We start from the raw sequence: 16675 nt of genomic DNA, 5'->3' as shown, positions 1-16675 counted from the left end.
AAGCTAATTGAAACTACAACAAAGTATTACCTCACACTGGTCAGAATGACCATCATTAAAAAGTCCACAAACAATAAATGCTGGAGAGGGTGTAGGGAAAAGGAACCCTCCTACACTGTTGAAGGGAATGTAAATTGGTACAGCCACTATGGAAATGGTATGGAAGTTCCTTAAAAAACTAAAAATAAGACTACGATATGACCCAGCAATCTCACTCCTGGGCATATATTTGGAGAAAACTATACTTTGAAAAGATACATGTACCCAAATGTTCATTGCAGAACTATTTATAATAGCCAAGACATGGCAAGTAAGTAAGTGAAGCCACTCACTCGTGTCCGACTCTTTGCAACCCCATGGACTGTAGCCCACCAGGCTTCTCTGTCCATGGGATTCTCCAGGCAAGAATACTGGAGTGGGTTGCCATTTCCTTCTCCAAGACATGGAAGCAACCTAAATGTCCATCAACAGATGAATTGATAAAGATGTGGTACATATACACAGTGGAATACTACTCAGCCAAAAAAAGGATGGAATGATGCCATTTGCAGCACATGGATGGACCTAGAGGTTATCATACCAAGTGGAGCAAGTCAGGCAGAGAAAGACAGCTATCGTGGGACATCACTTACATGTGGAATCTTAAAAATGATACAGTGATCTTATTCACAAAGCAGAAGCTGACTCACAGACATAGAAAACAAACCTATGGTTACCAAAGGAGAAAGGGAGTGGGGAGGGATAAAACAGGAGTTTGAGATTAACAGATACACACTGCTACATGAAAACCAGATGATCGGCAAAGACCTACTGTGGGCCTCCCTGAGAGCTCAGTCGGTAAAGAATCTGCCTGCAATGCGGGAGACCTGGGTTCAATCCCTGGGTTGGGAAGATCCCCTGGAGAAGGGAAAGGCTACCCACTCCAGTATTCTGGCCTGGAGAATTCCACGGACTGTATAGTCCATGGCGTCACAAAGAGGTGGACACGACTGAGTGACTTTCTCTTTCAAAGATCTACTGTATAGCACAGGAAACTCTACTCAATATTCTGTAATAAGCTATATGGGAAAAGAATATGGAAAAGAGTAGATGCATGTACTTGTAGAACTGAATCACTTTACTGCACACCTGAAGCGAATACAACATTGTAAATCAAGTATACTCCAATATAAAATAAAAATTAAATTTAAAAATAATAATAAAGCGCATGCCTGCATAGGCAGAAAGACCATAAAGAAAAAAATAAAGTGGGGAGTAACTTAGATGTAATGAGTGCTCAGGAGAAAAATTAAGCAATGACCAGGGCATCTGGAAGAGTCGGGGGAGGAAGGTTCCATTTGCAAAAGGCCTGAAGGAGGGGAGGGGATGGTTTTCTGCAGCCACACGGGGAAAAGCACTCTGGGAAGAAGGAACAGAAGTGCTCGTGAAACGCGAGGAGGCCGGGTGGTGGGAGCGGAGAGCAGTGGGCACAGAGTAGAGAGAAAGAGCGGTCAGAGTGGAGATGAGCGCGGGGAGGGGAGAAGCCCTGGCGGCTTCGGCTTCTGGTTGAACAGAATCAGGCGGCTGCGCTGACCCCCGATGGGGGTGTCTTGGGAGACTTGAGTGTGTAAAAAGCTCCTGGAAGCTCAGTATTGTGTTTGTTTAACACTGTGTCACAGGCTTATTCAGATCTCCTTTTTCTCCCCCACAGAACACCCACTAACTTCTTGTGGGGCTTGAGAAAATAAAAGTCAGCCCTGATAAGACGGCTCTGGTGTTCCCGACAGTCACAGACTCGCGGTCACAGCACAGCCGCACGATGGCCCGGGACTGACCCATGCCTCCTTATCACCAGCTTTGCTCCCCAGGCTCGCTCTGTTCCTCCCGCCCCCGGACAAAGATCCCTGGGACACCCGATGGTTAGACCACCCCACTTTAGGATCACCTCCAACTCTGCCTGATTCCAGTTGCCCCTGCCCTCCCCGCCTTAGAATAACTCGGCACACACGCAAGTCCTACAAAAGCCCCTCCCCACGCAGCCTCTTCCTCAGACGCCCCGTCTGGTGTACACACAGCCTTGTAACTGGTTTTGTCGGTTATGAAACTGACACTGACTTTGTGAAGCTGGTGATCCTTTCCTGGAACTGGGGTCAGTCCTCAGTGTTGTGTGCGCTCAGGCTGAAGAAGAGCTGGATGAAATGATTATTTCCTATTGTTGTTGTTGTTCAGTGGCTCAGTCATGTCCGACTCTTCATGACCTCACAGACTGCAGCAAGCCAGGCTTCCCTGTCCTTCACCATCTCCCAGAGCTTGCTCAAACTCATGTCCATTGAGTCGGTGATGCCATCCAACCATCTCATCCTCTGTCGTCCCCTTCTCCTCTCGCCTTCAATCTTTCCCAGCATCAGGGTCTTTTTTAGTGAGCAGTTCTTCACATCAGGTGGCCAAAGTATTGGAGTTTCAGCTTCAGCATCAGTCCTTCCAATGAATATTCAGGACTGATTTCTTTTAGGATTGACTGGTTGGATCTCCTTGTAGTCCAAGGGACTCTGAAGAGTCTTCTCCAACACCACAGTTCAAAAGCATCAATTCTTCAGCACTAAGCCTTCTTTATGGTCCAACTCTCACATCCATACAAGACTACTGGAAAAACTGTAGCTTTGACTAGATGGACCTTTGTTGGCAAAGTAATGTCTCTGCTTTTCAACATGCTGTCTAGGTTGGTCATAGCTTTTCTTCCAAGAAGCAAGAGTCTTTGAATTTCATGGCTGCAGTCACCATCTGCAGTGATTTTGGAGCCCCCCAAAATAAAGTGTCTCACTGTTTCCACTGTTTCCCCATCTATTTGCCATGAATGCCATGATTTTCATTTTTTGCCTGCTGAGTTTTTAGCCAACTTTTTCACTCTCCTCTTTCACTGTCATGAAGAGGCTCTTTGGTTCTTCTTCACTTTCTGCCCTAAGGGTGGTATCATCTGCACATCTGAGATTATTGGTATTTCTCCCGGCAATTTTGATTCCAGCTTGTGCTTCCTCTAGCCCAGCATTTCTCATGATATATTCTGCATATAAGTTAAATAAGCATGGTGACAATATAGCCTTGACGTACTCCTTTCCAATTTTGAATCAGTTGGTTGTTCAGTGTCCAGTTCTGTTGCTTCTTGACCTGCATACAGGTTTTGCAGGAGGTAGGTAAGGTGGTCTGGTATTCCCATCTCTTTAAGAAGTTTCCACAGTTTGTTGTGATCCACACAGTCAAAGGCTTTAGTGTAGTCAATGGAACAGAAGTGGATATTTTCCTGGAATTCCCTTGCTTTTTATGATCCAATGGATGTAGGCAATTTGATCTCTGGTTCCTATTGTACTTCCTATTGCACAGTTCCTCACTCTAAAGCTGAGACATTGCATCCCATTGAAGTGTCTGATGTACCCGTTGGAGAGGGCTTCCCAGGGGCTCAGATGGCAAAGAATAAGCCTGCAATGTGGGAGACCTGGGTCCAATCCCTGGGTTGGGAAGATCCCCTGGAGGAGGGCATGGCTACCCACTCCAGTATTCTTGCCTGGAGAACCCCATGGACAGAGGAGCCTGGTGGGCTACAGTGGAGGAGTAGAGGCTACAGAGGGGTCCGTGGGGTCACAAAGAGTCGGACTCGACTGGAGTGACTCAGCGCGCATGCATGCAAACGTCAGTAACCTCTGGCGACCAGCGCTGGATGAGACTGCAGTTTGAGTGGATGTGTCTGGATCCACCCCAGAATGAGAGATCCTCCTGACCCCAAACTGGGAATAATTCTTCTACTTCTCGGTGTCACAACGGTCTGGGCCCCCAGGCTGCTTTGGCACGACCACGTGGATGATGGTAACTCATCAAGTGGCAGTTTCCACGGGTTTCCATTCCCCTCACTGATCAGATCTGCCGGCTGCAGAAATGTGTGGCCAAGATCTCCTGATAAAACACAGTCCTCCACCCGCCAAATGCTCGGCACTTAGATAAGCTGCTGCTGTAAGGTCCTGTTGGCAGGAAGAGGCTGGCCTCACTGATCACATCCTTTTACCCAGCTGGTCTGCAGGGACATTCGGCACAGAATTGTTCTGGTGTTGGGAGAACAGGACAGAGCAGCCCCATGAATCTGCTTGTGAACCTGCTCCTGAAGAGCGGGCAGGGGGCTGGGGGCTCTAGGGGGGCTGTTCCTAGCTCCCCTGGCAGCCTCAGGCTAATTCCTCTTGAGCTGATTTTCCACAACCAGAGACCACGGCCATTCTAGCTCTGCTGGTGCATCTGAGCGGCTCGCTTCCTTTCCGTCTCTGTCAATCTCGGATGCTTCTGATTTGTGAAAATTTCAGCTGTGTGTTTGTTCTTGCCTTGCAGATATTCTTGGTATTCCATTTGATGTTTCTGTAAAAGGCCCCTTTTCAGTTCATCTTTCCTTGGGAATGCAATCTCCTGTATTCTCACGTCTCTTCTTCTCAAGGTCTTCACGTCTATTCTGGGCCATGCTCTGGGCTACAAAGCTTTGTGTCATAATAGAAATTCGTTCAGCTTCAATACACAAGCTCAGAGGTGAATCCACGGGGCCATGTCGAGGGATCAGTATCTGAGCAGATTCTGGGCTGCCATCTCTGGCCTGTTCATTTCATTCTGGTCTTTTATTCTCTAGCTAACTTCTCCTGATGCACCGCTGGTCCTGTAGATGTGCTGGGACAGGATCTTCAGATGAGCCTGGCTGTGCGATCCCAGCTTTGGCTCAGCCTAGGCTCTCCGCTCTGCAGGTTTCTGTGTTAGGACGAAATGTGGTACCAATCGCAGCTGATACAGGAGGAGACATTGCACTGGGAACCAGAGCCTCTGGTTCCTTTGAACCAAAGATGCAGGTGACATCAAAGAGGGAACGTCTCAGCGGCAACTGATACCCGTGTCCCGGGCACGGAGTAGATTTATGGGATTGAGAGAGAAAGACAGAAAGAGAGAGACAGGGTTGGGGGAGGGAGGGAGAGCGCAAGGGAGAACCGGATCAACGGCGGAGAGGAAGTAGCTGAAGCCGTGAGACCAGGTAACCTGTGATGGAAAACAGGCCAGGTCCCGGAGAATTGGAATGCAACGTCCTGGTTTGATGTCTGGACTGTTCCTTTAATTTTAGTTACACTATCGGAAGGGAAGCTGGCTTGTGTGTTTAGCCGGCTGTGGCAGCTCTAAGTCACACATTGCTGATGAGTGAGAGGCTCCGTTATAAATGGAAACTCGAACTGCCCGACGCTCATCAGCTGAAACTAAGTGCTCAGGTTTATTTTGGTGCCTATTAATTACCCACAGATCACCTATTTTCCTTATTGCTTGCAAATACATGCAGGGAATAAAAAGCTGGCGTGTTCTCCAAAAACACAACTGTGAGTTTTTACGGCTGCATACCTGGAGTGGGCGTGATTTAGTGTTTCACGATTCCTCTGAGGTTGGAAGCATCCTTTGGTGGGACTTTAATTTCCTGTGGAAGTTTGGCTGCGGAGGTTATTGAAGACATTGAGTCAACAAAATGTATCTTAAAGTATGGACAGTGGCAGTTTCCTAGGCTGTCAGTTCTTCTCTTTTTTGCTCTCTCCCCAGGATCTCTCCCCACACTTGGTGCTTTAAGTCAGTCTCTATCTACAATTGACCGCGGTCTGACCTCGCTCTCTGGAATGCCCTGCCTGCTTCTGACGTTCAGGGCAAATCCACATGCCCTCCCAGCGGCATTCCTGACAGGATCACTTTCTCCTGAGCTCTTGAAAGAATCCTGCTTCAGCAACTCCCAGCAGAGGTGGGAGAGGTGCTTTTTAAAAAGAGATTTGGTGCACACCAACAACTTGTTCATTGGAAGGACTGATGCTGAGGCTGAAACTTCAATACTTTGACCACCTCATGCGAAGAGCTGACTCATTGGAAAAGACCTTGATGCTGGGAGGGATTGAGGTCAGGAGGAGAAGGGGACAACAGAGGATGAGATGTCTGGATGGCATCACCAACTCGATGCACATGAGTTTGGGTGGACTCTGGGAGTTGGTGATGGACAGGGAGGCCTGGCGTGCTGCGATTCATGGGGTCGCAAAGAGTAGGACACGACTGAGTGACTGAACTGAACTGGACTGAAGAGCGGGCGTCACTGACTCTGTGCCCTTTCATGCAAGGACTGTCATGTGGTGGGCTGTTCGTCCCCTCTCCTGTTCTCCCAATCCATGAACATAGTATAAATCTTAAGGTCTTCTTGACTCAGGTCTGTGATTTCCTACAGACACATAGCCCGGTGCCTTCTACCAGCAGGGATTCTTATGTTAGCCTGTGTATTTCCTTCAAAGCAGTTATCGCAACCTGAAATTATCTTCTCTGTTTATCTGTTTACCTATCTGCTGTCTATCTCGTCCATCCAGAAGGTAAGGTCCATGAGAGCATGGTCTTCTCCCAGTATCTGGAATGATGCTTGAGCACACAGTAGGGGCTCATGAAATATTTGCTGAATGACCTACTTATAGGATCAGTCATTTAAAAATAAAAAAATTATTAATTTTATAAAGTTAAGTTTTCCACGAACTCATCATCTGTGTCAGTTTCCTGTCTTTAACAAAGATATTTTCCAAATTTAATTGGTATTCTGTTGTTTAGATGCTAAGTTACATCTGACTCTTTGCGACCCCATGGACGGTAGCCCACCAGGCTCCTCTGTCCATGGGATTATCCTGGCAAGAATACTGGAGTGGATTGCCATTTACTCCTCCAGGGGATCTTCCTGACCCAGGGATCAAACCTGCGTCTCCTGTGATTCCTGCATTAGCAGGCAGATTCTTTACCACTGAGCCACCTGGGAAGCCCTACATTTTTACAGTATTCTTTTTTTCATATTAATACATGAAGGAATCTATTAATATGTCTAAGTCAGTTCAGTACATGGTTGGCTTCTCATTCCTGCAATGTAATAATGTATCATTGATTTCATAATAAACAGTATTAAAATAGAATCTGTTACATGGATCATATAGTATTCTTTTTATATGAGACATAGCTATCTATCATTCAGGACCTTCATTTCAGCTGAAAAATGGCAAGCCTGTAAAACGGCCAAATGTAGAGCATTAAGTCGGATCAACTGCTGTTTCCTGGGGCTAAGTTTTTGGAAAGGCAGGGAGTCAGCTGTCATTTTGGTGACTGTTTTTAAAAAGATGAGGTGTGCTTGCTAATGAATGAAGAGGATGCTGACAGAAAGTTATATCCTGTGCTGGCCGTGTGTGTGTGTGCGTGTGCGCGCGCCTGTGCACAGGAGGGTCAAGGGCTGCCTGCCTCGGACAGCGGTGCCCAAGGGGCTGCCCGGTCCCTGCAGCTGCCTGGTGTCAGGCATAGTGAGAAGGCTGGAGGCTGGCAGACGGGCACCTCCGGTCGTGTGACAAAGAGTCAGCCCGGCAGGGTGTCCGGCGCTTCCTCTCCGGAAGATCCCCCTCGAGTCCTCTCCAACAGCTCCTCAGATGAAAACCAAAGAGCACCAGCTTTCCAGATCAAAACCCCAGGACGAACAAGGGCTGGGCTGAACTGGGAGATTGGAACGGACATACGCTCACTGTGCCCAGTCCCTCAGTCGTGGCTGACTCTTTGTGACCCTATGGACTGCAGCCAGCCAGCCTCCTCTGTCCACGAGGACTCTCCAGGCAAGACCACTGGAGTGGGTTCCATTTCCTTCTCCAGGGGATCTTCCCGACTCAGGGAATGAACCCAGGTCTTCTGCGTCTCCTGCACTGGCAGGCAGGTTCGTCACCGCTCTGCCAAGGGGGAGGCCCCCATATATTCATTACTATGTATAAAATAGGTAACTAATGAAAACCTACTCTATAGCACAGGGAACCCTACTCAGTGCTCTGTGGTGACCTAAATGGGAAGGAAATCCAAAAAAGAGGAGATACATGTATACAGATAGCTGATTCACTTTGCTGTACAGCAGAAACTAACCCATCATTGTAAACCAACTAAACTCAGTAAAAATTAATTAAAAAGTCAAAACCCCTGAGTTTTCCTATTTGTTTAAATAAGCAAAACATTTAAAATGTCTTCTAAAAGTTATAAAAGCCGAATTGGATTTATTTTTGTTGACTTCCATTTGCATGGAGAATCTTTTTCCATCCCCTCACTTTCAGTCTGTATGTGACCCAAGATCAGAAGTGGGTGCCAAGGTACAAAGTGGGAGAAAAGCTCTACTTTTAAGGAGTCTCTCATTGAGTAGAGGGAGCTAGGGACGGACAAGGACATGGGTCCTGGCAGTGTGGTGACGGTCACACGCTCCAGTGGGGAGACACAGGCTGTCAGGGGAGCAACGCCTTCAATGAGTTTCTTGAGTTGAATTTTGAAAGATGAGTTGTCAGTCACCAGATGACGACCTAAGGAAGGACACTAACAGTTTTGATTGGATACAACTGAAAATTTACATGTGCAAACAGCAATGGTTGGTATTTATTGAGCATTTAATATGTGCCTGCTATGGGTTTTTCATGGTCGTCCTTTATCAGATTACGGATATTCAGTTTGGATCAGTTTGGAAAACTCATTGCTTCCCCTGTGGCTCAGCAGTAAAGAATCTGCCTGTAATGCCGGAGACACAGGAGACACTGGTCTGATCCCTGGGTCAGGAAGATCCCCTGGAGGAGGAAATGGGAACCCACTCCAGTATTCTTGCCTGGGAAATTCCATGGACAGAGGAGCCTGATGGGCATTCATAGGGTCGCAAAACAGTTGAACACGACTGAGGGACTGAGCATGCAACCCAGCAAGAAAAGGCTGATCATCAGAATAGCGTCCTCTGACACAGAAGACTCGTGGTGCCAGGAGGGAGAGGGGAAGTGGGAGGGACAGACTGGAGTTCAGCAGGAGCGGGTGCAAGCTGTTCAGTGTGAGACGGGTGAGCAGCAAGGTCCTGGCGTATGAAACAGGAAGCGCGCTCAGTGTCCTGTGACAAGCTGTAACGGAAGAGAATGTGGAAGGGAATATGCATGCAGTGTAACCGAGTCACCCTGATGTAAGCAGAAACCAAACCACAGTGTAAATCAGCCATGACAGTGAAGCTGTTAGTCGCCCAGTCGTGTCTGACTCTTTCTGACCCCATGGACTATACTTCAATAAAATAAAAGGACAGTGTTCTCCATCGTGACACAGCAAAGCACTAACAAATTAGTGGCCTAGTTTGTAAGAAATTCCTGGAATACACGAAGACATCATGGGTGAATCTGTTTCTCCAAAGCCTTAAAGAACAGCCTGAACTTTTATGATTTGCTTGCTCAATTCTAGGGTAGATGGTGGGCTGCCTCTCTGCCAATCAGATTATTTCACCCACCAAATCGTCATGGAGAAGAGCTGTTGCTTCTGCATGTGGTACTATTTGTCTGGAGTCAAAGGAAAGCTCAGCAGAGAAGGAGCGTGGGGGACCGTGCCTGACTTCCATTCCACAAAAAGTTGGGTGCCCGTTGACCTCTCAGACCAGCTTCTGTTGTCTGTACAAGGATATCATCGTAGACCTCGTGACTACATTATCCTTGGATGACGTCATATTAAGACAGCAGTGGGTCTGCTTTGTGGAGAGGGAGGGCAGAGTAGGAAGGAGAAGACATCTGTTACTTTTGTGAGTTAAGCCTCCTAAAAATATTTCTCGTTCAGCGACCACTTGTTCCTTTGACCTCTTTGATCTTTTACTCTGGAAATAGGACCTTCTAAGTGCCCTAGTCCCCTCTCCGTGTTCGTAAAATGGTGGTAATGCCTGAACCACAGAAGCAGAGACTTCACTTTGCATCCACAGCTCTTGGAGATGAGAGGTTGTGGGGAATAAGGGAGGAAATCTTCCTATGCTTGCAAAGTCTGAAGAACTTAAGATACAAAAATTACATTGGTTCCACTGATTCTCAAGAAACATTCCTGAGGCTCAGTTATCAAGTCCGATGTGTCCTGTGCTTCAGCGAACCGTGGATGGGTCAACGTGGCAGAACAGACCCTCTCAGCAAGCAGCCACCTCTGCAATCCATTTCACAGCTGATGTTGGGACCAGGCAGAGAAGACCCCATGAGGTTTAGAAACGTCTGTGTGGCTGTGGAGTCTTGAGAGCTTTCCAGGGAACTGTCCTGTGAAAGTCACTGGGCTTTGAGTCCCTGGGACGGCAAGGAGATCACGGGTTATGCTGTCAGGAGACATGGGCTCTTGATTTCAAGGAGATTCTTCCTCTCTGTCTTCCTCTCTCTTCCTCCCCCCTTTCCCCTTCCCCTCTTTTCTCCTCTTCCTTTTTCTCTTTTTCTTCTTCATTTAAATAAGTACTCGCCTTCCCTCTTCACATTCAAAGAATAAAGTATGCTCACCGAGGAAAGTGAGTATACAGGGTGGCCCTTGCTCCAGAATTAAGCTTGAGTTAGAAATCTGGGGGACTTCCCTGGCAGTCCAGAGGTTAGGACTCTGTGTTCCCACTGCAGGGGGCACAGGTTTGATCCCGGGCAAGATCCCACAAGCCAGCTGTGCAGTGTAGCCCCCAAAATTGTTCTGTTTAAAAAAAAAGATAGGTGACTAAGACTACCTGGGCTCAAAAACCACTGCAAATGGTGATTGCAGCCATGAAATTCAAAGACGCTTGCTCCTTGGAAGAAAAGCTGTGACCAACCTAGACAGCATATTAAACAGCAGAGACATGACTTTGTCAACAAAGGTCCATCTAGTCAAAACTATGGTTTATCCAGTAGTCATGTATGGATGTGAGAGCTGGACTATAAAGAAAGCTGAGCTCAGAAGAACTGATGCTTGAACTGTGGTGTTGGAGAAGAGTCTTGAGAGTCCCTTGAACTACAAGGAGATACAACTAGTCCATCCTAAAGGAGATCAGTCCTGACTAGTCATTGAAGGACTGATGCTGAAGCTGAAACTCTAATACTTTGACCACCTGGTGCAAAGAGCCCACTCATTGGAAAAGACCCAGATGCTGGGAAAGATTGAGGGCAGGAGAAGAGGGCGACAGAGGATGAGATGGTTGGATGGCATCATCAACTCGATGGACATGGATTTGAGTAAACTCCGGGAGTTGGTGATGGACAGGGAGGCCTGGCGTGCTGCAGTCCATGGGGTCGATAAGAGTCCACATGCCCGAGTGACTAAACTGAAAACTACCTGTCCTCTGGAAGGCTGGTAAATACACTGTATCTGGAGGTTCACTTTTACATTCTGGAGTTTTCACATGAAGGCCAATCAAATGAATTAAGGAGTATTTATTTAGCCACAGACACTGCTGTGTAGTGAGAGGTATATAGTTATAATTTAGTGAACACTTTATGTCTTTCTCCTGTGCTAATTCCCTTTCTAGTATTCGTCCATCCATTATGGACTCGTTCAAAGATATTTTGGGCACTTTTATGTACCAGATGCTGTTCCAAGTATGGGAGGCACAACAGGGATCAAAGCAAAAGCCTTGCCCTTGTGAAGCTTTGATCTCTGTCTCTCTGTATGTGTGTGTGTATGTGGGGGGTCGGGGGAGAGAGACAGAGACAAACAATAAGAAAGAGACCCCCAGAGAGATCAAACAAACCAGCAAAATGCGCACGTCACACAGCGAGAATACGGAGTGAGTAGGACTGTGACGGGGCTCGCACAGAAGGAGAAGGAAGGCTGCACCTGGAATAAGACAGTCAGGTGACCTGCACGGGCGAGGGGTCAGTGGACGGCCAGCCCTGATGTGGGCTTGTTTGAACGGCAGCAAGGCTTCCTCGTGGCCTGAGGATGTGTGGGCAGGAAGCAGAAGGGCTGAGATCTGGGGTGACAAGACCAGATCGCAGGGGCATGCAGGCCGGCCTGAGTCTGCTTGGCTCCGTTTCCAACTTCCCTGACCCAAGATGTGCTTGGACCAGCGAAACGCGCGAGGAACCGCTCTGGGTCCCTCCTCCACGTAAGCCTGAAGAGATAGTTTCTTCCCTCTGCCATGATGTTCTGGACAGAGGCCACATTTAAAAACTGAGATCTGATGTGAAGATAAGACGGAACGGAATTGCAGGCCTTCTGGGGTAGACTTGTCGTGTGAGTGAGAAATACATTTTCAAGGGGCTCTTTCTCCAGCCTGCTTCTGGACTGGGCTTGCGCTAGTTGCATCTGCAAAGCATTTTATGTAGGATTGTTAAAAGTCAAATTGTCCATTCTCGTTTAGTTGCTAGGTCGTGTCTGACTCTTTGTGACCCCACGGACTGTAGCCCACCAGGCTCCTCTGTCCGTGGGATTCTCCAGGTAAAAAGTGCAGTGCGTTGCCATTTCCTCCTCCAGGGGATCTTCCCAGGGATTGAACCTGCTTCTCCTGCATTCTAGGTGGATTCTTTACCACTGAGCCACCTGGAAGCTCTGAACTGTCCAAAAACCTAAGTGTGGAGAGGCTCCTGGAACACTAAAGCCCCTGCCTTCTGCAGCGGGGCCTTCGCGGGCTGTTGCCGCCGTTACAGCAATAGCTGCCCGGTTTGTCTCCCTGCCAGACTGTTCCCCGCGCTGAGGACGAAGTAATGTTTCGACATGCAAATCTAATAATGTCTCTTTCCTATTTAAAGTCCTTCTGAGGAAAAGTGAGGAAATATATGAAGAGTCTGGGAAGGTGGAGCTTCAAAGGTATCGAAAGGGAATTCTTCACGATGTCATGGCATCGTTTCTAGGTGGTGGACGATTTCTAATGCCTTTTTCTGTATTTTTCCACATTAAAAATGTTTTTAAGAAATCACAGAGTCCCAAAAAGAAAAAAGAAACCCTTCACCAGCTCCCTATTTCTTGATGGCGCAGATTAAAGATGATCCAGGATTTTGGGGGCTCCTCCCATTGAGAGATCAGGCTTCATTTAAAAAAATTTTTTATCTTAAAAATTTATTTGTTTATTCATTAATTTTATTTTTAATAATTATTTTATTAAAATTTTCTTATTACGCTTTTTATTTTAAAATTTATTTATTACTTTTTATTTTTATGTATTTTAAATTCTGGATCTTAGTTTCCTGATGAGGGATCGAAACTGCAGCCCAGCACTGGAAGTCTTAACCCCTGGACTACCAGGGGAGTCCCAGCTTCCGTTTTTGGTTGACATGAAGATGGCATGTTAATGAATAAATCATTTCTTCACTTATCCAAAAGGAGCCTGGAGATCTTAATATTGTTATTTTCCAGGACAAGATCAGGGACTTCTATCAGTCAGAGTTCTATTAGTAAGCAAAGGAACAATTCCTTGATGACATGAGTACAAAAGGAATGTATTGAACATATATCAGGTAACTTACAGAACTTCTGGGAAGAGCTGAGAACCAGGTTTGGGCGAGAATGTGCCACTTGGGGCAACACCCAAAACTCTAGTGTGGGAGTGGCTGGGATTCGCTTCACGGAACACGTGTAGAAAAGCAGTTAAGAGAAACAACGCAGCCTTCGTAATCTGTGTCTTTTCCCTGTGCTTTTGAGGGAGACAAGTTTCACACGACTTTAATCAGCACAATAACCTCATGATTGTTTCATTTCTAATCTCTCGTTTCATGGACTGCAAGGAGATCAAATCAGTCCATCCTAAAGGAAATCAGTCCTGAATATTCACTGGATGCTGAAGCTGAAGCTCCAACACTTTGGCCACGTGATGCGAAGAGCCAACTCATCGGACAAGACCCTGATGCTGGCAAAGATTGAAGGCAGAGGAGAAGGGGGCGGGACAGAATGGGATGGTTGGATGGCATCACTGACTCAATGGACATGAGTTTGGGTAAACTCTGGGAGTTGGTGATGGACAGGGAGGCCTGGCGTGCTGCAGTCCATGGGGTCACAAAGAGTCACACCTAACTTGGCGAATGACAACAACAGCAATCTATTGCTGGCTGGTCATGCAAAGAGTCCATGTGGAGGCGCTGTGAGCACCCCTCCCCTCTTGGCGTTGGGTCGGAAGTGCCGATGTGGTTCCCAGGACCCCGCCTGTGCTGTGAGCTGCCCCGACTCTCCGTTTCTCGCGCCACTTCTCGGCAGCCTCTGTTTCCATCTCTGGACACGTGCTCCCCGAGGCTCCTGCGGCCTCCACCCTCTCCCAGCTTTCTGCCTGCTCCCTTACATCCCTCCTGGTCCCCTTCTCTTCTCCTCTTATTCTCGGTCTTCCTCACGCCACCTTCCTGCTTCCCCTTTGCTTCTCTCTCAACGCCCACAGCCAGGAGGGATTTCATTCCCGCCCATGGCTTTATAATTAATAAGTTGATGATTTCAAAGCCTTTAGCTGTCTCTTGAGCTTTCAACCAGCAGACAGCTGACAGCCCTTCGTGGATGAGTCACGGCCCCTCATCCCGCCCCCCTGCACTGCTCCTCCCGAGTCCTCTGACTCAGGGAGGGGCAGCAGCATTGATTCGCTGGCTGAGGCAGACATCTCGGGATCATCTCTGAGTATCCCCTCCTCTGATTCTCCATGTCAGGCCTGAGGTTCTGTCTCTCCTATTTCTTAAATGTTTCTGGAAAATACTCAGCTCTTTGTTGTTGTTCAGTCACTAAGTCATGCCCAACTCTTTGCGAACCCATGGACTGTAGTACATCAAGCTCCCCTGTCTTTCACCGTCTCCCAGAGTTTGCTCAAACTCACATTCATCGAGTCGGTGATGCCATCCAACCATCTCATCCTCTGTTGTCCCCTTCTCTGCCTGCCCTCAATCTTTCCCAGCATCAGGGTCTTTTCCAAGGAGTCAGTTCTTTGCATCAGGTGGCCAAAGTATTGGAGTTTCAGCTTCAGCATCAGTCCTTCCAATGGATATTCAGGACTAATCTCCTTTGGGATGGACTGGTTGATTCTCTTTGCAGTCCAAGGGACTCTTGAGAGTCTTCTCCAGCACCACAATTTGAAAGCATCAATTCCTTGGTGCTCAGCCTTCTTTATGGTCCAATTCTCACATCTGTACATAACTACTGGAGAAGCCTTAGCTTTGATTAGACAGACCTTTGTCAGCAAAGTGATGTCCCTGCTTTTTAATATGCTGTCTAGGTTTGGCTGCAGTCCATGGGGTCGCTGAGAGTCGGACACGACTGCGCACCTTCACTTTCACTTTTCACTTTCATGCACTGGAGGAGGAAATGGCAACCCACTCCAGTGTTCTTGCCTGGAGAATCCCAGGGACGGCGGGGCCTGGTGGGCTGCCGTCTGTGGGGTCGCACGGAGTCGGACACGACTGAAGGGACTCAGCAGCAGCAGCAGCAGTTTTGTCATAGCTTTTCTTCCAAGGAGCAAACATCTTTCAATTTCATGGCTGCAGTTACCATGCACAGTGGATTTTACAGCCCCGCTCTACTCAGCTGCATCAAAACTTAATTAGTTTCAGCCAGCCCCACCGCTCACCTAGATCACTGCAACAAACTCTAACAAGCATCTTTGCTCCAAGCTCCCTCATACACCTTGCTCCTGCCCTCATTTCAGTAGAGGCAGAGTGATAAGCATGCACTAGACCACATCTGTTCGCTGCATGTGACCGTGGGCTGATTCCCGAGTGGTTCTAAGAAGAAAACCCAAACATCTCAGACAAACTATGACCTATGGGTTGACTCTGGTCCCTGATGTGTTCTTGTACAGCTTACAAGCTACAGATGATTTTACATTTTAAAATTGTTGAAAGAAGTGAATGTGACATGTAAAAATTATATGAACTTTATTCAAAATTTACAAAGAACTCTTACCAACAGGAAAACAAAACAATCCAATTAAAAAATGGACAAAAGATCTTAACGGTCACCTCATCAAGGATACACAGATAAACATGCCAAGAGATGCTGAATCTCATAGGCTCTTAGGGAACTGCAAGTGAAAAGAAGCATGATGTACTGCCCGGCCGGAGGCCGAAAATCCAAAACACTGACAACTCCAGATGCTGGCGAGGGTGTGGAGCAACGGGAGCTGTCATCTACCGTTGACGGGAACGCAAAATTGGTGCAGCCACTTTGGAAGACAGTTTGGGGGTTTCTTACAAAAGTGTACACACTCTTAACCATACGAACCAGCCAGTGTACTCCTTGGTATTCATCCAAATGGGCTGAAAACGAATCCACGTGAAATCCTGTGCATGCCAGGGAATTCCCTGCCAGTCCAGTGGTTAGGCTTGGTGCTTTCACTGCTGTGGGCCCAGGTTTATTTCTGGTCAGGAAAGTAAGATCCCACAAGCCATGGCACAGCCAAAAAAAAAAAAAAAACAAACCTGCATATGTATGCCTATGGTGTTTTGTTCATAATAAAACCTGAAAGTAACTAAAATGCCCTTTAACATATGAATGGATAAGTACACTGTGGTATATCTGGACAATGAAACATTATTTGTCCTAAAAAGAGATGAGCCACCAAGTCATGAAAAGCTATGGAAGGCACAGCAGGAAGCGAAAGAAGCCAGTCTGAAAAGCCTACATAACTTTAGATCGCAACGGTGTGACGTTTTGGAAAAGACAAAATTATGGAGACAGTAAAATGGTCAGTGGTTGCCACCAGCTGAGAGAAGGAAAAGGAATAAATAGGTGGAATATGCTGGATTTTTCGGGCAGTACTTGATGCAACCACCAAAACAACAGAATGATCTCTGTTCGTTTCCAAGGCAAGCCATTCAATATCACAGTAATCCAAGTCTGTGCCCCAACCAGTAATGCTGAAGAAGCTGAAGTTGAATGGTTCTATGAAGACCTACAAGACTTCCTAGAACTAACACCCAAAAAT

Source organism: Bos indicus, chromosome 19 (assembly GCF_029378745.1).
Source record: "Bos indicus isolate NIAB-ARS_2022 breed Sahiwal x Tharparkar chromosome 19, NIAB-ARS_B.indTharparkar_mat_pri_1.0, whole genome shotgun sequence".
Classification (NCBI taxonomy): domain Eukaryota; kingdom Metazoa; phylum Chordata; class Mammalia; order Artiodactyla; family Bovidae; genus Bos; species Bos indicus.
This window is presented reverse-complemented; position numbering follows the sequence as displayed.